Here is a 24427-nt window from a genome sequence, read left to right on the forward strand (position 1 = left end):
GGAGAGAATGGGGATGGGGCAAAGCCGGCGTTACCCTCCAATGCTCCGCTCCTCCTCACAGAGGTCTTTCCTCCCCTCTCGCCCCCGACCTCTATTCGCGCCGGGTGTTTCTCGGCAGTCCGCCTGAAGTATCAGAGCTCCCCGGCCCGGAGGCCTCCTACCTGCTGGAGCGGTGACGGCCACTCTCCCGTTCCCACCGGCAGCCCCGCTCCCCGTCCCCGGCTCCGGCTCCGGCTCCGCTCCAGCACAAACTTTGCGGACGGCGGGGCAGCGTCACCACGTAACTCTCGCGCAGCGCGTTAGCGCTCGCCTGCTTTCGTCATCACGCAGAATCAATCAAACTCTTCTCCCCTCCCTCTCCACCTACCTCCACGCTATTCCTTTCCAACCATCTCCAGTACCTCCTCCCCATCGCCCCTCCCCCCTCCCCCTCCCCCTCCCCCTCCCCCTCCCCCTCCCTCTCCCCCTCCTCTCCCTCTCCCCCTCCCCTCCCCTCCTCCCCTCCCCCTCCCCTCCCCCTCCCCTCCCCCTCCCCTCCCCTCCTCCCCTCCCCTCCCCCTCCCCTCCCCTCCTCCCCTCCCCTCCTCCCCTCCCCTCCTCCCCTCCTCCCCTCCTCCCCTCCTCCCTCCCCTCCCCTCCCCTCCTCCCCTCCCCCCTCCCCTCCCCTCCCCTCCCCCTCCCCTCCCCTCCTCCCCTCCCCTCCTCCCCTCCTCCCTCCTCCCCTCCTCCCTCCTCCCCTCCCCTCCTCCCCTCCCCTCCTCCCCTCCCCCCTCCCCTCCCCTCCCCCCTCCCCTCCCCTCCCCCCTCCCCTCCCCTCCCCCCTTCCCTCCCCTCCCCTCCCCCTCCCCTCCCTCCCCCCTCCTCCTCCTCCCCTCCCTCCCCCCTCCTCCTCCTCCCCTCCCTCCCCCCTCCTCCTCCTCCCCTCCCTCCCCCCTCCTCCTCCTCCCCTCCCTCCCCCCTCCTCCTCCTCCCCTCCCTCCCCCCTCCTCCTCCTCCCCTCCCCCCTCCCTCCTCCTCCCCTCCCCCCTCCTCCCCTCCCCCCTCCTCCTCCCTCCTCCTCCCTCCTCCTCCCCTCCCCTCCTCCTCCTCCCCTCCCCCTCCTCCTCCTAATTCTCTAACATCCCCCTTTTCCCACCTTTCTCCAACCTCCCCCACCTCTCTCTTGGACTGCCAGATTAGGTAACAGCTTCTTCCCTCAAACTAGGACACTAGGACACTAGGACACTAGGACAGCGAGCTATGTACTGTTTACCTGTGCTGTGCACTTCGCGTGTATTTTGAATTAGATTTTATTAACTTCTTTGTGGTAATGTTTTATATGCAGTGTGTGGTGTATACACACACACACACAGTCAGATAATAATAAACGCAGACTTGAACTTGCACAGGTGCTCTGAAGAGCTTTCCTTGCAACAGGTGTATCACAGGTACAGAGCACATTATAAGCAACATGGGGTAGCGCGGTAATGTAGCAGTTAGTCTGTAAGGAGTTTTTACTTTCTCCCCATCTCCGTGTGGGTTTCCTCTGGGTGCTCCAGTTTTCTCCTGCCGGTTGGTAGGATATTTGATCATTGTAAATTGTCCTGTGATTACGCTAGGATTAAATCGGGATTTCAGGCCTCTGTGCCTCCTGAGTGGTGAGGGAACTCGGGCCTCTGTACCTCCTGAGTGGTGAGGGACCTCAGGCCTCTGTGCCTCCTGAGTGGTGAGGGACCTCAGGCCTCTGTACCTCCTGAGTGGTGAGGGACCTCAGGCCTCTGTACCTCCTGAGTGGTGAGGGAACTCAGGCCTCTGTGCCTCCTGAGTGGTGAGGAACCTCAGGCCTCTGTGCCTCCTGAGTGGTGAGGAACCGGAGGCCTCTGTGCCTCCTGAGTGGTGAGGGAACTCAGGCCTCTGTGCCTCCTGAGTGGTGAGGGACCTCAGGCCTCTGTGCCTCCTGAGTGGTGAGGGACCTCAGGCCTCTGTGCCTCCTGAATGGTGAGGGAACTCAGGCCTCTGTGCCTCCTGAGTGGTGAGGGAACTCAGGCCTCTGTGCCTCCTGAGTGGTGAGGGAACTCAGGCCTCTGTGCCTCCTGAGTGGTGAGGGAACTCAGGCCTCTGTGCCTCCTGAGTGGTGAGGGACCTCAGGCCTCTGTGTCTCCTGAGTGGTGAGGGAACTCAGGCCTCTGTGCCTCCTGAGTGGTGAGGGACTTCAGGCCTCTGTGCCTCCTGAGTGGTGAGGGACCTCAGGCCTCTGTACCTCCTGAGTGGTGAGGAACCTCAGGCCTCTGTGCCTCCTGAGTGGTGAGGGAACTCAGGCCTCTGTGCCTCCTGAGTGGTGAGGGTCCTCAGGCCTCTGTGTCTCCTGAGTGGTGAGGGAACTCAGGCCTCTGTGCCTCCTGAGTGGTGAGGGACCTCAGGCCTCTGTGCCTCCTGAGTGGTGAGGGACCTCAGGCCTCTGTGCCTCCTGAGTGGTGAGGGACCTCAGGCCTCTGTGCCTCCTGAGTGGTGAGGGACCTCAGGCCTCTGTGCCTCCTGAGTGGTGAGGGACCTCAGCCTCTGTGCCTCCTGAATGGTGAGGGAACTCAGGCCTCTGTGCCTCCTGAGTGGTGAGGGAACTCAGGCCTCTGTGCCTCCTGAGTGGTGAGGGAACTCAGGCCTCTGTGCCTCCTGAGTGGTGAGGAACCTCAGGCCTCTGTGCCTCCTGAGTGGTGAGGGAACTCAGGCCTCTGTGCCTCCTGAGTGGTGAGGGACCTCAGGCCTCTGTGTCTCCTGAGTGGTGAGGGAACTCAGGCCTCTGTGCCTCCTGAGTGGTGAGGGACTTCAGGCCTCTGTGCCTCCTGAGTGGTGAGGGACCTCAGGCCTCTGTACCTCCTGAGTGGTGAGGGAACTCAGGCCTCTGTGCCTCCTGAGTGGTGAGGGAACTCAGGCCTCTGTGCCTCCTGAGTGGTGAGGGACCTCTGGCCTCTGTGTCTCCTGAGTGGTGAGGGACCTCTGGCCTCTGTGTCTCCTGAGTGGTGAGGGAACTCAGGCCTCTGTGCCTCCTGAGTGGTGAGGGACTTCAGGCCTCTGTGCCTCCTGAGTGGTGAGGGACCTCAGGCCTCTGTACCTCCTGAGTGGTGAGGGAACTCAGGCCTCTGTACCTCCTGAGTGGTGAGGGACCTCAGGCCTCTGTACCTCCTGAATGGTGAGGGAACTCAGGCCTCTGTACCTCCTGACCAACGTGAACTACAAAATGATGGCGTGTCACCAGTGTTGGGGATCTTTGATGATGGTTGTTGCCTTCCTGAGGCGGGCAACCATCAGCTCTTCAGTTCAACTGACATTCAGTGAGAGGTTGTTGTGGCACCACTCAACCAGGCGTTCTATCTCACTTCAGCAAGACCCTAAGACAGACCTTATTTAACACGTGCCCGTGCCTGCAGGGAAGACACTGCCATCAGTTTTGTACTTGTTACTGATGGAGTTGAGTGTTGGATATGACAAGCTATGATCCAATTATTTTGTCTGCAGGAGGACTCCAGTGAAGTTGGTTTGACCTCTCTGCTCGCTGATCATCCCAGAGGTTTGCACTGAATTCATTCAGCAGGATTACTGAGAGGACGCAGCAGGTAAAAAAGGCTATTCAGCCCATCTACCTCACACTATCCACCAAGCATCCATTTTTACACTAATCCTATCCTAGCCCAGTTTTGTTCCTCACACATTCCCATCCACTTCCCTTAGATTCTACCACTCACCTATACAATTTGAAAAGTGGCTGTCTAACCTACCAACCCATACATTTTTGAGATGTGGGAGCAAATTTTCCTCTAATTTTCTTCACTACTGCGCAGACCAACCATTGTTCAGAGCAGGAAATACTTATACAGCCTGAAACTGCAAGGGACTTAAAATGGTTTTTTTGTAATATGCACACCGTGAATATTTAGAATGAAAAGTGAATAATCACATATTTATTAAGAATGCAGCACAGATTAGACCCAACCAGAAGGCCCTTGACAAGGTGCCACACAGGAGGCTGCTTAGCCAGATAAGAGCCCATGGAATTACATGGGAGTTACCAGCATCGGTGGAGCATTGGCTGATCGGCAGAAAACAGAGAGTGGGAATAAAAGGATCCTATTCTGGCTGGCTGCCGGTTACCAGGGAAGTTCCACAGGGGTTGGTGTTAGGACCGCTGCTTTTTACGAGACAGGTCAATGATTTGGACTACAGGATTGATGGATTTGTGGCTAAATGTGCCAATGACACAAAGATAGGTGGAGGAGTGGGTAGTGTTGAGGAAACAGAGAGCCTGCAGAGAGACTTAGATAGTTTAGGGGAATGGATAAAGAAGTGGCAAATGAAATACAATGTTGGAAAGTGTACGGTCATGCACTTCGGTGGAAGAAATAAATGGGCAGTCTATTATTTATAGGGGGAGAGAATTCAAAATGCAGAGATGCAAAGGGACTTGGGAGTCCTTGTGCAGGATATCCTAAAGGTTAACCTCCAGGTTGAGCAGGTGGTGAAGAAGGCAAATGCAATGTTGGTATTCATTTCTAGAGGTATAGAACATAAGAACAGGGATGTGATGTTGAGACTCTATAAGGCACTCGTAGGACCACACTTGGAGTAATGTGTGCAGTTTTGGGCTCCTTATTTTAGAAAGGATATACTGACATTGAAGAAAGTTCAGAGAAGATTCACAGGAATGATTCCAGGAATGAAAGGGTTACCGTATGAGGAACGTCTGGCAGTTCTCGGGCTGTATTCCCTGGAGTTCAGAGAATGAGGGGGGATCTCATAGAAACATTCTGAATGTTAAAAGGCCTGAACAGATTAGATATGGCAAAGTTATTTCCCATGGTAGGGGAGTCTAGGACAAGAGGGCACACTTCAGGATTGAAGGACGTCCTTTTAGAAGAGAGATGCAGAGAAATTACTTTAGTCAGAGGGTGGTAAATCTGTGGAATTTGGTGCCACGAGCAGCTGTCATTGGGTGCATTTAAGGCAGAGATAGATAGGTTCTCGATTAGCCATGGGGATCAAAGGGTATGGGGAGAAGGCAGGGGAGTGGGGATGACTGGAAGAATTTGACTCGAGGGACCAAATGGCCTACTTCTGCTCCTCTATCTTATGGTCTAACCAGTCCTTCATCCTGCAACCTCTGACAAACCTGATTCAATCTGACCTAATCATGAGACAGTTTACAATGACCAGTTAACCTGACCAGAACATCTTTGGACGGGGAAAACTCACACGTTCCACAGGGAGGACATACAGACTCCTTACAGGTCTGCGTCGGAATTGAACTCCGGACTCTGAAATGCCCCGAGCTGTGGTAGAGTGGCATGCATTTATTCAATTTGTTCATTGAAGGACATAATGAGAGGACAACAAAGAAAGTCTTTCACGTTTCGTGAGCTTTTCCGAGCTGCATCACATTCCAGCCCCTCAGCATCAATGGTTATGTGTGTGGGAGCATTTCAGATACTGCAAGGCTCTGCACCCATGTAGCTGAGAGAGAACAGTGTGTGGCAGTCCCCACAGGAACATCAAATGATTTATCGGGACAACGTACAAACTCATACAGAGAGCACCTGAGGTCAGGATTAACACAGGTCTCTGCAGTGAGGCAGCAGCTCACCAAACTGAGCCACTCTGACACTCAGCTTGTGGTTCTCTGGATCCCGGGCCAGGGCTTCCTTAAAGGGACACACAGAATTTCTCTTTCGCACCACCTGAGCTTCCAGGGTTGGGAGCAAATGCACTAATGGCCTGCTTCTGCATTACTACCAATGTGTTGTGTTTGTGTGCCCAAAGCCCTGAAATTTACCGTCCCGCTTCATTTCAGAATCAAATCAGGTTTAACATCACTGGCATACAATATGTCGTGAAATTTATTGTAATGCAGCAGCAATACATTACAATTCACACTAAAAAATTGTAAATTACAGTAATTATCTACACAGTGCCTATAAAAGGTATCACACACCACCCCGGAAGTTTTCATGTTTTACGACATTGAATCACAGTGGATTTAATTTGACACTGATCAACAGAAAAAGACTCTTTTGTGTCAATGTGAAAACAAATCTTCACCAAGTGATCTAAATTATTACAAACGTAAAACACAAAATAGTTGATTGCATAAGTATTCACTCCTTTTAATATGACACACCAAATCATCACTGGTGCAGCCAGTTGGTTTCAGGAGTCACATAATTAGTTAAATGGAGATCACCTGTGTGCAGTCACGGTGTTGCAATTGATTGTAGTAAAAATACACCTGTGTCTGGAAGCTCCGACTGCTGGTGAGTCAGTGTCCTGGCAAAAACTACACCACGAAGACAAAAGAACACTCCAAGCAACGCCACGGAAAGGTTATTGAAAAGCAAACTCAGGACAGGATACAAGAAAATTTCCAAGTCACTGAATATCCCTTGGAGTACAGTTAATTGAATCATAAAGATATGGTAAGGTTGTAAAATGGCTGTTCATTCATGATCCTCATGCAATCTGACAGAGCTTGAGCGATTTTGTAATGCGGAAAAATTGCAGTGTCCAGATGTGCAAAGCTGGTGGAGAGCATTACTTGTAGTACAGACTTAAGGCTGTAATTGCTGCCAAAGGTGCATCTACTAAATATTGACTTGAAGGGAGTGCAATCAATTATTTTGTGTCTTATATTTGTAATTAATTTAGATCACTTTGTAGAGATCTGTTTTCACTTTGATATGGAAGAGTTTTTTTCTGTAGATCAGTGTCAAAAAAGCCAAATTAAATTCACTGTGGTTCACTGTTGTAAAACAATAAAACATGAAAACTTCCAGGAGGGTGAATACTTTTTATAGGCACTGTGTATATATTAAGAAAGTTAAATAAGTAGTGCAAAAAGAGAAAAAGAAATGGTAGTTCATGGGTTCAATGCCATTCAAAAATCTGATGGTAGAGGTGAAGAAGCTGTTCTTGAATTGTTGAGTGGGTGCCTTCAGACTCCTTCACCTCCTCCCTGATGGCAGCAATGAGAATGGGGCATGTCCTGGGTGATGGGGTCCTTAATGATGGATGCTGCCTTTTTGAGACATCCCTCCTTGAAGATGTCCTGGATGCTGGGGAAGCTGGTGACAATAATGGAGCTGACTGAGTTCACAACTTCCTGCAGCTTATTTCAATCCTGCGCAGTCACCCTTCCCCATACCAAATGGTAATGCAGCCAGTTAGAGTGCTCTCCACAGTATATCAGTAGAAACTTGCAAGTGTCTTTGGTGACATACCAAATCTCCTGAAATCCCTAATGAAATATGGCTAATGTTGTGCCTTCTTTGTAATTGCATCAATGTGTTGGGCCGAGGATAGACCCTCCGAAATGTTGACACCTAGGAACTTGAACATTTAAATAATAATCTTCCTTTTGACCATTTACTGAAGTGTGTGAACACACACATTCCACATTAAACTCTAATGTGTTTCCAATAGTCCAGCGCCAGAGGGTACGACCTTAGAATAGAATGACATATCTTTAGAACAGAGCTTTTCTTTGGTGAAATCTGTGGAATTCAGTCCACAAATGGCTGTGCAGTCCTAGTCATTTGGTGCATTTAGAGCAGAAGTTGATATGTAAGTGTGTTAGAGGTTATGGAGAAGACAAGAATGAGCTTGAGAAGGAATAACAAACTAGCCATAAGCAGACTTGATGCGTTGAATCATCTAATTCTGCTCTTATGGTCTGATAGGAGTCCCAGAGGTGGATCAGGAAGGAGAGGCCCTGGAGACAGTAACACTGTTTTGCAGGAACCAGTTCCAATAGTCTCACACTCTTTTGAAAAAAAGGGAAAGAAAATTGAACAGGTTGGACATTAAAGTGTGTTGAAAGCAAAAGGAGAGTGGTATATAATAGAGGAGGAGCAGATATTAAGGAGGTTTCCAGAAAGAGAAGAGAGGTCAATTAGTCTGCAAAGGAACTACCTCAGAATAGAGGGACATCCATTTAGAATGGAGATGGGGAGGAATTTCTTTATCCAGAGGGTGGTGAATCTTTATTTTATTGTCACCAAACAATTGATACTAGAGCGTACAATCATCAGCGATATTTGATTCTGCGCTTCGCGATCCCTGAAGTACAAATCGAAGTAAATATAATAAAAATTTAAATTATAAATCATAATTAGAAAATAGGAAAGGGAAAGTAAAGTAGTGCAAGTCAGGTCCAGATATTTGCAAGGTATGGCGCAGATCTGGGTCAGGATTCGTTCAGCAGTCTTATCACAGTTGGAAAGAAGCTGTTCCCAGATCTGGCCGTATGAATCTTCAAGCTCCTGAATCTTCTCCCAGAGGGAAGAGGGACAAAAAGTGTGTTGGCTGGGTGGGTCAGTGTGCGGTGTAAAGTGAGTCCAAGGATGGAAGATTGGTTTGTGTGATGTGCTCAGCTAGGTTCATGATCTTCTGCAGCTTCTTCCAGTTGTTGGACAGGACAACTTCCATACCAGGTTGTGATGCACCCTAGAAGAATGCTTTCTACAGTGCACCTATAAAAATTAGTGAGGGTTTTAGGGACAGGCCAAATTTCTTCAGCTTTCTCAGGAAGTAAAGGCACTGGTGAATCTAAGGAATTAATTGCCACTGACAAGTCATTGGGTATATTTAAAGTAGAGGTTGATAGGTTCTTGATTAGTCTGGGCACCAAAGATTACAGGGAGAAGGCAGGAGACTGGGGTTGAAATGGAAAATAGATCAGCCATAACTGAATGGTGGAGCAGGCTCTATTGGATTTTGCTCCTATAGCACCATAAGATAAGGGAGCAGAATTAGGCTGTTTGGCCCTGTCGAATCTGCTTCGCCATTTCATCATGGCTGACCCAATTTTCTTCTCAGCTCCAGTCTGTGGCCTTCTCCCTGAATCCCTTCGTGCCCTGACCAATCCAGAATCTATAATCCTCTGCTTTAAATATTCAGAAAGGCTTGCTCTCCACAGCTGCCTGTGGAAATGAATTCCACTGATTCACCACTCTCTGGCTGAATAAATTCCTCTCCAAATCTCCATTCGAAATGGACACGATTCTGAGCCTGTGTCCTCCGGTCTTAGACTCTTCCATCGCAAGAAACATTCTCTCCACATCCATTCTTTCAAGGCCTTTCACCATTTGATAGGTTTCAATGAGGTCATCCCTCATTCTTCTGAATTCTAGTGAAGACAGGCTCAGAGCCATCAGAAGCTCTTCACATGACAAGCTATTCAATCCTGGAAACATTTTTTGTGAACCTCCTTTGAACCCTCTCCAGTTTCAGCACACCCTTTCTAAAATAACGGGCCCAAACTTGCTCACAATACTCCAAGAGAGACCTCACTAGCACTTTATAAAGTTTCAACATTACACCTTTGCTTTTATATTCTGGTTCTCTTGAAATGAATGGGAACATTACATTTGCCTTCCTCACCACAGACTCAACCTGCAAATTAACTTTTAGGGAATCCCGCACAAGAACTCCCAAGTCCCTTTGCACATCAGTGTTTTGTATTTTCTCTCCATCCAGTAAATAGTCAACCCTTTAATTTCTTCTACCAAAGTGCATGACCACACATTTCCCAACACTGTATTCCATCAGCCATTTCATTTCCCAGTCTCCTAATCTAAGTCCTTCTGTAGCCTCTCTACTTCCTCAAAACTACCTGCTCCTCCAGCTATCTTCATATTGTCTGCAAACTTTGCAACAAAAACAGCAATTCCATCATCCAAATCATTGACATATAATGTAAAAGTTATTGGTCCCAACACTAGTCACCAGCAGCCAACCAGAAAATGTTCCCTTTATTCCCAATCTTTGCCTCCTGTCAAACTGCCACTGCTTTATTCATGCTAGAACTTTCCTTGTAATACCATGAGCTTATAGCTTGTTCAGCAGCCTCACATGGGATCCCTTGTCAAAGGCTTCCTGAAAATCCAAATACACAACATCAACCAATTCTCCTTTATCTATTCTGTGTGTTACTTTTTCAAAGAATTCCAACAGATTTGGCAGGAAAGATTTTCCCTTGAGGAAGCTATGCTGACCACAGCCTATTTTACCATGTGTCTCCAAGTACCTTGACACTGAAGTCAGACTAATTGGCCTATAGTTTCCTTTCTTCTGCCTCTCTCCCTTCTTGAAGAGTGGAGTGACATTTACAAATTCAGTCTTCTGGAACCATTCCAGAATCTAGTGATTCTTGAAATATAACTAATGCCTCCATGGTTTCTTCAGCCATCTCTTTCAGAACTCTGGGGTGTACACCATCTGATCCTGGTAGTTTATCGACCTTCAGACCTTTCAGTTTCCCAAGAACCTTCTCTCTAGTTATGGCAACTTCACACACCAAGAACTTCCACTATCCTGCTAGTGTTTTCCACAGTGAAGACTAATGCAAAATACTCATTCAGTTTGTCTGTTAATTCCTCATCCCCCATTGCTACCTCTCCAGCATTGTTTTCTAGTGGTCCAATATCCACTTTATGTCTCTGAAGAAACTTTTGGTATCCTTGTTAATATTATTGGCTAGCTTACTTTCATATTCCACCTTTACCTTCTTGATGAATTTTTTAGTTGTCTTCTGTTGGTTTTAAAAAGCTCCCAGTCCTATAAGTTCCCACTAAGAAGGGTGAGTTAGTAGGTTTGCTGATGACACAAAGGTTGGGGGTGTTGTGGATAGTCTGCAGGGTTGTCAGAGGTTACAGCGGGCCATTAGTAGGATGTAGAATTGGGCTGAGAAATGGCAGATCGACTTCAACCCAGATTAGTGTGAAGTGGTTCATTTTGGTAGGTCAAATTTGAAGAGAGAATATACTGTAATATTAATGGTAAGACTATTGGTAGTGTGGAGGATACACGAGATCTTGGGGTCTGTGTCCAAAGGACACTTAGAGCTGCTGCGCAGGTTGGCAGTATTGTTACGAAGGCGTATGGTGTGTTGTCATCAACTGTGGGATCAAGTACAAGGCCGTAAGGTAATATTGCAGCTATATAAGACCTTGGTCAGACTCCACTTGGAGTACTGTGTTCAGTTCTGGTCACCTCACTAAAGATGTGGATACTATAGAGAGAGTGCTGAGGAGATTTACAAGGATGTTGCCTGGATTGGAGGGTGTCAGATGAATACGTGGCTTGAAAAATGGTGCAAGGGGGAGGGATTCAATTTTCTGGGGCATTGGAATCAGTTCTGGGGGAGGTGGGACCGGTATAAACAGGACGGTCTGCACCTAGGCTGGACTGGAACCAATGTCCTAGAGGGAGCGTTTGCTACTGCTGTTCAGGAGGATTTAAACTAATGTGGCAGGGGGATGGGAAAAAGTGCAGAGAGACAGAGGGGTGTAAAATGAGGGTAGAAGCAAAAAGTAGTAAGGTGAAAAGTAAAAGTGGCAGGCAGGCAAATCCAGGGCAAAAAGCAAAAAGGGCCACTTTTCAACATAATTGTATAAGGGCTAAGAGTGTTGTGAAAACAAGCCTGAAGGCTGTCTGTGACAATGCGAGGAGCATTCATAACAAGGTGGATGAATTGAATGTGCAGATAGTTATTAATGAATATGATATAGTTGGGATCACAGAGACATGGCTCCAGGGTGACCAAGGATGGGTGCTCAACATCCAGGGATATTCAATATTTAGGAGGGATAGACAGGAAAGAAAAGGAGGTGGGGTAGCATTGCTGGTTAGAGAGGAGATTAGCGCAATAGAAAGGAAGGACATTAGCCTGGAGGATGTGGAATCGATATGGGTAGAGCTGCATAACACTAAGGGGCAGAAAACGTTGGTGGGAGTTGTGTACAGGCCACCTAACAATAGTAGTGAGGTTGGGGATGGCATTAAACAGGAAATTAGAAATGCGTGCAATAAAGGAACAGTAGTTATAATGGATGACTTCAATCTACATATAGATTGGGTGAACCAAACTGGTAAGGGTGCAGAGGAAGAGGATTTCTTGGAATGTATGTGGGATGGTTTTCTGAACCAACATGTCAAGGAACCAACTAGAGAGCAGGCCATTCTAGACTGGGTATTGAGCAATGAGGAAGGGTTAGTTAGCAATCTTGTCGTGCAAGGCCCCTTGGGTAAGAGTGACCATAATATGGTGGAATTCTTCATTAAGATGGAGAGTGACATAGTTAAATCAGAAACAAAGGTTCTGAACTTAAAGAAGGGTAACTTTGAAGGTATGAGACGTGAATTAGCTAAGATAGACTGGCAAATGATACTTAAAGGGTTGACGGTGGATATGCAATGGGAAGCATTTAAAGATCGCATGGATGAACTACAACAATTGTTCATCCCAGTTTGGCAAAAGAATAAACCAGGGAAGGTAGTGCACCCGTGGCTGACAAAGGAAATTAGGGATAGTATCAAGTCCAAAGAAGAAACATATAAATTAGCAAATAAAGCGGCACACCCTAGGACTGGGAGAAATTCAGAGACCAGCAGAGGAGGGCAAAGGGCTTAATTAGGAAAGGGAAAAAAGATTATGAGAGAAAGCTGGCAGGGAACATAAAAACTGACTGTAAAAGCTTTTATAGATATGTGAAAACAAAAAGATTGGTCAAGACAAATGTAGGTCCTTTACAGTCAGAAACAGGTGAATTGATCATAGGGAACAAAGAAATGGCAGACCAATTGAATAACTACTTTGGTTCTATCTTCACTAAGGAGGACATAAATAATCTTCCGGAAATAGTAAGGGACTGAGGGTCTAGTGAGATAGAGGAACTGAGGGAAATACATGTTAGTAGGGAAGTGGTGTTAGGTAAATTGAAGGGATTAATGGCAGATAAATCCCCAGGGCCAGATGGTCTGCATCCCAGAGTGCTTAAGGAAGTAGCCCAATAGTGGATGCATCAGTGATAATTTTACAAAACTCCTTAGATTCTGGATTAGTTCCTGAGGATTGGAGGGTGGCTAATGTAACCCCACTTTTTAAAAAAGGAGGGAGAGAGAAACCGGGGAATTATAGACCAGTTAGTCTGACATCGGTGGTGGGGAAAATGCTAGAGTCGGTTATCAAAGTTGTGATAACAGCACATTTGGAAAGAGGTGAAATCATCAGACAAAGTCAGCATGGATTTGTGAAAGGAAAATCATGTCTGACGAATCTTATAGAATTTTTTGAAGATGTAACTAGTAGAGTGGATAGGGGAGAGCCAGTGGATGTGGTATATTTAGATTTTCAAAAGGCTTTTGACAAGGTCCCACACAGGAAGTTAGTGTGCAAACTTACTCCACTTTGGGAGTTAGAACAGGAAGGCAGATTATTATCTGAACGGTGTAGAGTTAGGTAAGGGAGAAATACAAAGAGATCTAGGAGTACTTGTTCATCAGTCACTGAAGGTGAATGAGCAAGTACAGCAGGCAGTGAAGAAGGCTAATGGAATGTCGGCCTTTATTGCAAAGGGAATTGAGTACAAGAGCAAGGAAATTCTTTTGCCATTTGTACAGGGCCCTGGTGAGACCACACCTGGAGTATTGTGTACAGTTTTGATCTCCAGGGTTAAGGAAGGACATCCTGGCTGTAGAGGAAGTGCAGTGTAGATTCACGAGGTTAATTCCTGGGATGTCCGGTTTGTCTTACGCAGAGAGGTTAGAAAGACTGGGCTTGTACACGCTGGAATTAAGGAGATTGAGAGGGGATCTGATTGCAACATATAAGATTATTAAGGGATTGGACAAGATAGAGGCAGGAAATATGTTCCATATGCTGGGAGAGTCCAGTACCAGAGGGCATGGTTTGAGAATAAGGGGTAGGTCATTTAGGACAGAGTTCAGGAAAAACTTCTTCTCCAGAGAGTTGTGGGGGTCTGGAATGCACTGCCTTGGAAGGCAGTGGAGGCCAATTCTCTGGATGCTTTCAAGAAGGAGCTAGATAGGTGTCTTATGGATAGGGGAATCAAGGGATATGGGGACAAGGCAGGATCCGGGTATTGATAGTAGATGATCAGCCATGATCTCAGAATGGCGGTGCAGGCTCTAAGGGCCGAATGGTCTACTTCTGCACCTATTGTCTATTAAAGCACACAGTATTGGGGGTATGGTATTGATGTGGAGGTTCTGCAGTTGTACAACGCCTTGGTGAAACTGGACGAAGAGTATTGTGTGCAGTTTTGGTCCCCTAATCTGAGGAAAGACATTCTTGCCATAGAGGGAGTACAGAGAAGGTTCACCAGATTGATTCCTGGGATGGCAGGACTTTCATATGAAGAAAGACTGGATCGACTAGGCTTATACTCACTGGAATTTAGAAGATTGAGGGTGGATCTTATTGAAAAGTATAAAATTCTAAAGGGATTGGACAGGCTAGATGCAGGAAGATTGTTTCCAATGTTGGGGAAGTCCAGAATGAGGGGTCACAGTTTAAGGATAAAGGGAAAGCCTTTTAGGACTGAGATGAGGAAAAACTTCTTCACACAGAGAGTGGTGAATCTGTGGAATTCTCTGCCACAGGAAACAGTTGAGGCTGGTTCATTGGCTATATTTAAGAGGAAGTTAGGTATGGCCCTTGTGGCTAAAGGGATCGGGCGGTATGGAGAGAAAGCAGGTACAGGATTCTGTGTTGGTTGATCAGCCATGATCATACTGAATGGCGGTGCAGGCTCGAAGGGCCGAATGGTCTACTCCTGCACCTATTTTCTATGTACTTTATGAGAATAAGTTGAGTGAACTTGGCCTTTTCTCCTTGGAGCTATGGAGGATGAGGTGACCTGATAGACGTGTATAAGATGATGAGAGGCATTGATGGTATGGATAGCCAAAGCCTTTTTCCCAGGGCTGAAATGGCTAACATGAAGGGGTGCAGTTTTAACATGCTTGGAAATAGGTACAGAGGAGATGTCAGGGGTAAGTTTTCCACACAGAGAGTGGTGGGTGTGTGGAATGCACTGACAGCGGCAGCGGTGGAAGCAGATACAATAGGGTCTTTTAAGCGACTCTTAGATAGGTACATGGAGCATAGAAAAATAGAAGGCTATGCGGTAGGGAAATTCTAAGCAGTTTCTAGAGTAGGTTACACGGTCAGCACTGTGTAAAGTGCATTACACTGGTAAGCATTGTGGGCCAAAGGGCCTGTAATGTGCTGTAGATTTCTATGTTCTATGTTTTATATGTTAATCTTTTATTATGTATGGGTTTGACTTCTCTTGTTAGTCATAGTTGTGTCACCTTTTCTTTAGAATATTGCTTCCTCTTTGGGAAGTAAATAGCCTGTGCTTTCCAGATTACTTCGATACATTCCAGCCATTGCTGCTCTGCTGTCATCCCTGCCAGTGTTCATTTCCAATCAATTCTGGCCAACTCCTCTCTCAAGCCTCTGTAAATCCCTTTACTCCATTGTGATACTGATACATCTGACTTCAGCTTCTCCTTCTCAAGTTTCAGTGTGAATTTGATAATATCATGATCGTTTGCCCTGAAGGGTTCTTTTACCTTTAATTCTCTAATCAATTCCAGTTCGTCCCACAACACCCAATCCAGAATAGCTGCTCCCCTCGTAGGCTGAACCATGAGCTGCTCTGAAAAGCCATCTCCTAGGCACTCGAGAAATTCCCCTCCTGGAGTCCAGGATGTTCCACAGTGCTTCTGGTAAATTGTTCTCTGGACAGATGAGACTTCTTGGCAGAAATGTGCACTACCATGTTTGGAGGAAAAAGGGCACTGCACACTAACTCCAAAACCTCATCCCAGCTGTGAAGCATGGTAGAAGGAGCATCCTGGTTTGGGCAAAGGGAAAGGATCATGGGACAGGAGGCCTCAAGAGAAAGAAAGGAGTGGGGGGAGCACCAGAGGGAGATGGAGAACAAGCAAGCAACTAAATATGTCAGGGATGGGGTCCTCCCCATCCCTTCCCACCGATCTCCCTCCTGGCACTTATCCTTGTAAACAGAACAAGTGCTACACCTGCCCTTACACTTCCTCCCTCACCACTATTCAGGGCCCCAGACAGTCCTTCCAGGTGAGGCGACACTTCACCTGTGAGTCGGCTGGTGTGGTATACTGCGTCTGGTGCTCCCAGTGTGGCCTTTTATATATTGGTGAGACCCGACGCAGACTGGGAGACCGTTTCGCTGAACACCTACGCTCGGTCCCAGAAAAAGCAGGATCTCCCAGTGGCCACGCATTTTATTTCCACGTCCCATTCCCACTCTGATATGTCTGTCCATGGCCTCCTCTATTGTCAAAATGAATCCAAACTCAGGTTGGAGGAACAACACCTTATGTAGCCTCCAACCTGATGACTGGGTAGCCTCCAACCTGATGACTTGTACATTGACTTCTCTAACTTCCGTTATTGCCCCTCCTCCCCTTCTTACCCCATCCCTGACATATTTAGTTGTTTGCTTGTTCTCCATCTCCCTCCGGTGCTCCCCCCCTCCTTTCCTTCTCCTGAGGCCTCCCGTCCCATGATCCTTTCACTTCTCCAGCTCTGTATCCCTTTTGCCAATCACCTTTCCAGCTCTTAGCTTCACCCACCCCCTCCGGTCTTCTATCATTTCGCATTTCCCCTCCCCCCACTACTTTCAAATCTCTTACTATCTTTCCTTTCGGTTAGTCCTGATGAAGGGTCTCGGCCCGAAACGTCGACAGCGCTTCTCCCTATAGATGCTGCCTGGCCTGCTGTGTTCCACCAGCATTTTGTGTGTGTTGTTTGAATTTCCAGCATCTGCAGATTTCCTTGTGTTTGATCCTGGTTTGGGGCTGCTTTGATGCCTCAGGGCCTGGAGAGCTTGCAATTGTTGAGGAAACAATGAATTCAAAATTGTATCAAAACTATTTACAGGAGAATGTCAGGGTAGCCATCCATTACCTGAAGCTTAATAGAATTTGGATGACGCAACAAGACAATGATTCGAAAGGCAAGAGTAAATCAACAACAGAAAGGTATCAAAACAAGAAAATTTGTGTTTGGGAATGTCCATGTCCGAGCCCTGACCTTAAACCAATTGAGATGCTGTGGCATGGGCTGTTCATGCAAGGTAACCCAGAAATATTGATGAAATGAAACAGTTTTAAAGGAGGAAAGGTCTCAAGTTCTTTCTTGCCACTGTGAAAGTCTGATCAGCAGCTACAGGAAATGTTTGTTGGGGGTTCTACCAGTTATTAAATACACAGACCTTTTCCAACCTGGACTACAAATGATTAAACAATGTGTTCACTAAAGACATGAGAAGTACAAATGTTTGTGCATTGTTAGTTTAGGCAGATTGTATTTGTCTATTATCGTGACTTAGATTAGGATCAGATGACCTTTTATAAGTAATTAATGTAGAAAACCAGGTAATTGCAAAGGGTTTACAAACTTTTCCTTGCTACTGTAAATGGATGGGAGAGGTATGGAAGGCTATGGTGGGACCAGGCAGGATAACAATTCATCACAGAATAGATGGGCCAAAGAGCCTGCTTATGTGTTGTAATGCTCTATGATGACAACCAGACAACTCAAATTGATGTTGACCAAGTGGGATACAACAGGCAGGAGAACATGGCATTGGGGACTCCTTCTGCTGGGAAGGCACAGTACAAAAGGAATGATGTCTTCATGCCATTAAGTGTCTTAGGATCCTCTGGCACATACAAATTACCATAAGTCAGGGCTTTGACCAGCAGCCAATCTAGACATTGGAAGTTTGGAAAGGAAGGGATTTCAATCAGGTCCACTGCCCAAGCATAAAAGGCAGGAGCAGTTCTTGGCTGTGTTATAAAGTTTTGACAAGCAGCCAGTCAGCATTTGGGTTAATTAGTAAGGGCAAATTAAAGGAAGGCAGGGGCAAGTGCAGGAGACATCATCTGAGTGGACAGTCAGTGTAGTGATCTTAAGGATTTAGTTCTTCAAGGCTTCACTCAGAGAAAGCAAAGGAAAGAAAAGTTCAATTTTCATTCTCTTCTTTATAACTCTCAGCTAGATAGAGATGTCAGGCAGGATAGTGCAATTTCCTCTTGCGGGATGTGGGACGGCAGTGTCCCTGACCAGTACAACTGTGAGAGGTGCGTCCAGCTGCAGGTTCTAACGATCTGTGTTAAGGTGTTGGAGCTGGAACTGAATGAACTCCAGATCATTTGGGAGGCTGGAGGGATGGCAGACTGGACATATGGAGAGGACCCAAGGTGCAGGACACAGGAAACTAGGTGACAGTCAGGAAGGGAAAAGGGGTTAAGGAGCCCTGTGGCCATCTCCTTCAACCGCAGGTATAGTCTTTTGAATACCGTCAGGGGGAATGACCTAACAGAGGAAAGTCACAGTAGTCGGGTCTCTGACACCTAGTCTGCCTTTGTGACTCAGACAGCAAGGGGGAAGAAGAGGCATGCTGTGGTGATAGGGGATTTGTTAGGGGAACGGACAGGAGGTCCTGTGGGCAAGAACAAAATTCCCAGACAGTATGTTGCCTCCCGGGTGTCAGGGTCTGGGATACCTCAGATCAAATCCTCAGCATTCGTAAGTGTGAGGGTAAGCAGGAAGGGAGTCAGTACAGTCCCCTGTGCGTCCCCAGTCCTGCTTATTGCCATGTCTGACACACAGCTCTGAAGCCACACAAACTGTGGTCTGGCTGTCCATTATCCAGGATGCAATGGAAGTCCCAGACTGCATTGAACAGAGCTTATCCCCCAGCCATGAAGGTTGTACGGTATTGATGGCGCTTGAGAAATCAAAGAACACACTGTTGCCTTGCCTATCGGGAAAGGAGTAGGCTCTGTTCAGCAGGTAGATTACAGCATCATCGACTCCAATGCAAAGGGTTCACAAACTTTTTCTTGTAACTATACCTATGCAACTCGCTCTTAAATATTAAAATCGAATCCACACACATCAAAACAGGCCAATAATTGCTAGGTTTACTCTTAGAACTCTTTTTAAACAATAGAACCACATGAGCAATATGCCAATCCTCCGGCACCATCCCCGTTTCTAATGACATTTGAAATATTTCTGTCAGAGCCCCTGCTACTTCTACACTAACTCCCTCAAGGTCCTAGGGAATATCCTGTCTGGATCCAGAGACTTATCCACTTTTATATTCTTTAAGAGGGCCAGTACTTCCTTCTCTTTAATCGGCATAGTTTCCATAACTTCCTTACTTGTTTCCCTTACCTTACGCAATTCAATATCCTTCTCCTTAGTGAATACCAAAGAAAAGAAATTGTTCAAAATCTCCCCCATCTCTTTCAGCTCCACACATAGCTGACCACTCTGATTCTCTAAGGGACCAATTTTATCCCTCACTATCCTTTTGCCATTAATCTAACTGTAAAAACCCTTTGGATTTATTTCACCTTACTTGCCAAAGCACCCTGATATCTTCTTCTAGCTTTTCTAATTTCTTTCTTAAGATTCTTTTTACATTCTTTATATTCCTCGAGCTCCTCATTTACTCCATGCTGCCTATATTTATTGTAGATCTCTCTCTTTTTCTGAACCAAGTTTCCAATATCCCTTGAAAACCATGGCTCTCTCAACCTTTTAACCTTTCCTTTCAACCTAACAGGAACATAAAGATTCTGTACCCTCAAAATTTCACCTTTAAATGACCTCCATTTCTCTATTATATCCTTCCCATAAAAAAATTGTCCCAATCCACTCCTTCTAAATCCTTTCACACCTCCTCAAACTTAACCTTTCTCCAATCAAAAATCTCTACCCTGGGTCCTGTCCTATCCTTCTTCATAATTATATTGAAATTAATGGCATTGTGATCACTGGACCCGAAGTGTTCCCCAACACCTACCTCCGTCACCTGACCTATTTCATTCCCTAACAGGAGATCCAACACAGCCCCTTCTCTAGTTGGTACCTCTATGTTTTGCTGCAAAGAAGTATCCTGCACACATTTTAAAATCTCCAAACCATCCAGCCCTTTTATAGTATGGGCTTCCCAGTCTATGTGTGGAAAATTAAAATCTCCCACAATCACAACCTTGTGCTTACTACAAATATCTGCTATCTCCTTACAAATTTGCTCCTCCTCCAATTCTTGCTCCCCATTATGCTGGTCTATAATACACCCCTGTAAGTGTTACTACACCTTTCCCATTCCTCATTTCCACCCAAATAGACTCCCTGGATGAGCCCTCTAATCTATCCTGCCAAAGCACTGCTGTAATATTTTCTCTGACAAGCAATACAACACCTCCCTCTCTTGTCCCTCCGATTCTATCACACCTGAAGCAACGAAATCCAGGAATATTTAGTTGCCAATCACACCCCTCCTGCAACCATGTTTCACTATTAGCTACAACATCTTATTTCCAGGTATCAATCCATGCTCTAAGCTCATCCACCTTTCTTACAATGTTCCTAGCATTAAAATAAATGCATTTAAGAAATTCTCCACCTCCTACTATCTCTTTTTCTTCCTTCTCCCCTACATCTTCAGTCTGAGCACTCCCCTTCTCTATCACCTGCCTATCCTCCCTCACACACTGTCTCCTAGTCTCTTCAATTTGATTCCCACCCCCCAACCATTCTAGTTTAAAGTCTCCCCAGTAGCCTTAGCAAATTTCCCCACCAGGATATTGGTCCCCTGGGATTCAAATGCAACCTATCCTTTTTGTACAGGTCACACCTGCCCCCAAAGAGGTCCCAATGATCCAGAAACTTGAATCCCTGCCCTTGCTTCAATCCCACACATTTATCTTCCACCTCATTCCTTTCCTACTCTCACTGTTGTGTGGCACAGGCAGTAGTCCCGAGATTACTACCTTCACGGTCCTTCTTCTGAACTCCCTTCCTAACTCCCTATATTCTCCTTTCAGGACCTCTTCCCTTTTCCTACCTATGCCATTGGTACCTATATGTACCATGACCCTCACCCTCCCACTTCAGGATATCTTGGACACGATCAGAAGCATCCCAGACCCTGGCACCAGGGAGGCAAACTACCATCCGGGTCTCCTGATCGCGTCCACAGAATCGCCTATCTGACCCCCTAACTATCGAGTCCCCTATTACTACTGCTTTCCTCTTCCTTTCCCTACCCTTCTGAGCTACAGGGCCTGACTCTGTACCAGAGGCACGGCCACTGTTGCTTCCCCCAGGTAGCAACAAGCAAAGCAAATACAAAAAGAAAAAAAAGTAATGATAATATGTAAGCAATATATATCTAGTTGATGGCAAAACCCTTGGCAGCGCAGCTCCCCTGCTGTTGGTCTCTCCGGTGAACCAGTGAAACGGACTTGCGGGATTCTACATTACTAATGCCTAACTGGGTCTTGCGATCACAGTAAAAAGTTCAAGATAATCGCTCACTCAGGTTATGACACATCGATAAGTCCAGCTCCATCACTATCAAGCAATGCTCTGATGGAATAGTCCTCCAGTACTTAATGTGCTTAGTATCCAGCAGTGACTTTGTGATTGTAAAAACAACGAAAGGAATGAACAATTGACTGGACACGGAGAGGCGTCTTACCGAAAGGCTACCACAAGGTGCTGGATATACGATCTGTCAAAAAAACTTTGCTTCCTTATGAAACTCTGTCTATTCACTTCATGATTTTGAGTGACCTGTTGACTCCTCTTCAGTAATGGATTCCAGCATCCCCTAACAATTGTTTGCAGATAAGCTGCCTTGTGGTTCCTTTTTACTCTCTTTAATCTCAGTGCTACATTTGCTGTCTTCCAATTTGCTGATGGCAAGGCGCTAATAATAGGAAATCCCAAAACGGAAATTTCTAAGAAATGACTCAAGTCATGTGACTCTCAGGCAAATTGTCTTGGCTTTGTGGTAACACTGTCGTCTCTGAACCCCCCCAGAGATTTGGGCATGTAACTCATGCTGAGAACTGAGCATGGTGAGAGCTGCTTTCCCTCGTCTGATACTTGAATTGATTTTCCAATGTGTCACTGATGTACCGTATAGCCTAGGAGCTGAATTAGGCCACGCAGCCCATTGAGGCTGCTCCCCCACTCACTCATGGCTGATTTATTATCCCCCTCAACTTCCTATTCCCCAAAACTTTTGATTCCCTATCAAATTCTGCTTTAAATTTATTTATTTTTCTACCTATCTACTTGTTTATTTCTCTCTCCCCCCGTTTATTTATTTATTTATATATTGGTTGAGAGTAGACCCTTCTGGCCCTTCATGCCATGTAGCCCAGCAGCCCCAACTTAACCCTAGCCTCATCAAGTGGTGATTTACAATGACCAATTGACCGTCTGGCTTGTATGCCTTTCGACTGTGGGAGGAAATGAGAGCACCTAGAGTAAACTCATGCATCGTATGGAGAGGATGTACAGACTCCTTACAGAGGGTGTCGGATTTGAACTCCAAACTCCAATGCCCTGAGCACAGTAACGATCACGCTACCGTGGTACCAAATGGATTAGTCTCCACAGTCATCTATAGTAATGAATTCCAGAAATTTACTATCGTCTAGCTAAAGAAATTCCACCTCATCTCTGTTCTAAAGCGATATCCTTCTATCCTCAGGCTGTGCCCTCTGATCCTGCACTGAATATTTACCGGTGATGATGCATAAATATACTTTATCAGGTATACCAGTACACCTTCTCATTAATGTGAATATCTAATCAACTAGTGGCAACTCAATCCATAAAAGCATGCAGACACGGTCAATAGGTTCAGTTGTTCAGGGAGGCAGGTAGAAAGCTGAGAAACAGGATCTTCAGGATAGTAATCCCTGGATTGCTGACTGTGCCACGTGCCAATGAGGATGTGTTGGCAGGGGTTCCGATTTATGGATCATTGGGATCACTTCTGAGGAAGGTATGACCAATACAAAAGGGATGGGTTACAGCTCAACCCAAGGGGGACCAGCATCCTTGCAGGAAGGTTGGCTGGAGTTGTTTGGGTGGGTTTACACTAATTTGGCATGGGGTCAGGAACTGCAGCGATTTCCTGAAGATGAGGTAGTTGGTTTACAAACAGAGGCAATGGGTAGTGACGCCCCTAGCAAGGAGAGGTTGATGATGCGGCAAATTGGGTCAACAGGATGAGTTGCAATTAAAAGGTGGACAAAGTTGAAAAGGGTGCATGCAGGACTGAAGGTGTTATATTTGAATGAGCGTAGTATATGGAATAAGGTAGATGAATTTGTAGCACAGTTACAGATTGGCATCTATGATGTTGTAGCTATCACAGAATCATGGCTGATAAAAGATTATAGCTGGTGGCTTAATGTCCAAAGATACAAATTGTATCAAAAGGACAGCAGGAAGGCTAGGAGTGTGGCTCTGTTGGTAAAAATATGAAATTAACTCGTTAAAAAGAGGTAACATAGCGTCAGAAGGTGTTGAATCGTTGTGGATAAAATTAAGGAACTGCAAGGGTAAAAAGACCCTGTTGAGAGTTATATACTGACTCCCAAACAGTAGTTAGGAAGTGGTCTACAAGTTACAATGGGAGATAAAAAAATGCAAGCCAAAAGGACAATGTCACAATAGTCATGGGAAATTTCAATATGCAGGTAGATTGGGAAAATCAGGTTGGTGTTGAATTCCAAGAGTTGGAATTTCTAGAAAGCCTGTGAGTTGGCATTTTAGAGCAGCTCATGGTTGAGCCCACTTGGGGATCAGCTATTCTGGATTGGGTGTTGTGCAATGAACTGGAATTGATTAGAGAACTTTAGGTAAAAGAAGCCTTAGGGGCAAGTGATCATAATATGATTGAATTCACCCTGAAATTTGAGAAGGAGAAGCTAAAGTCAGATGTATCAGTATTACAGTGGAGTGAAGGGAATTACAGAGGCGTAAGAGAGGAGTTGGTCAGAATTGATAAGGAAAGAACACTGGCAAGGATGATGGCAGAGCAGCAATGGCTGGAATGTCTGGAAGCAATTCAGAAGGCACGAGGTATACACATCCCAAAGAGGAAGAAGTGTGTAATCAGTGGTCCAGTTCTTGTAGTTATCCTACTGGGTAACACATAAAAATGCTGGAGGAACTCAGCAGGCCAGGAAGCATCTATGGCTAAAAGCACAGCCGATGTTTCAGGCCGAAATGCTGAGTTCCTCCGGCATTTTGTGTGTGTTGCTCAGATTTCCAGCAACTGCAGATTTGCTCTTGTGGTCTATCCTACTGGGTGTCCACCTGTGTTCTTGGTAATCACGTACTAGCACTTCCTGTCTAACCTTGAAGCTACTTGCTGATTCTCTTGACGACTGGCTGAACTGTGTATTCTGTAGATATGGTTTCAGGAGGTCTATGCAATGTCTCAGGTTCCTATTCATGATCAGCATTGCAGGTGTTTGATTTGTCATCGCGTGAACAGAGTTCCAATTCACGAAAAGAAAATTCTCCTCCTTGTGCTGTAGAGAAATGTCCTTCTTATCCATCACTTTAATGGACTTCTTAAAGATTTGGATAAACCTTTCAGTTAACCCATTCATTGCTGGGTGGTGAGGAGCTGACTTGAAATGTCTGATACATGAGGAAATCTGCAGATGCTGGAAATTCAAACAACAACACACACAAAATGCTGGTGGAACACAGCAGGCC

At 46.0% G+C, this 24427-nt stretch overlaps 1 protein-coding gene and 1 long non-coding RNA gene across 3 annotated transcripts in view; one reads left to right on the forward strand and one right to left on the reverse strand.

Moving 5' to 3' along the window:
* LOC132407436 (reversion-inducing cysteine-rich protein with Kazal motifs-like) overlaps positions 1–269 on the reverse strand; it is a 135804-nt gene extending 135535 nt beyond the window's left edge. Inside the window, exon 1 of the mRNA XM_059993974.1 lies at positions 162–269. The gene's annotated coding sequence lies outside the window, so the exon portion shown is untranslated. The remainder of the gene's footprint in view (positions 1–161) is intronic.
* An 828-nt stretch (positions 270–1097) lies between these two features.
* LOC132402117 (uncharacterized) overlaps positions 1098–24427 on the forward strand; it is a 67814-nt gene continuing 44484 nt past the window's right edge. For both annotated transcript variants that reach the window (XR_009514808.1, XR_009514807.1), the window contains exons 1-2: positions 1098–1179; positions 3493–3590. This is a non-coding gene — a long non-coding RNA (uncharacterized LOC132402117). The remainder of the gene's footprint in view (positions 1180–3492; positions 3591–24427) is intronic.

The sequence above is a fragment of the Hypanus sabinus genome, chromosome 1, assembly GCF_030144855.1.
Source record: "Hypanus sabinus isolate sHypSab1 chromosome 1, sHypSab1.hap1, whole genome shotgun sequence".
Lineage (NCBI taxonomy): Eukaryota > Metazoa > Chordata > Chondrichthyes > Myliobatiformes > Dasyatidae > Hypanus > Hypanus sabinus.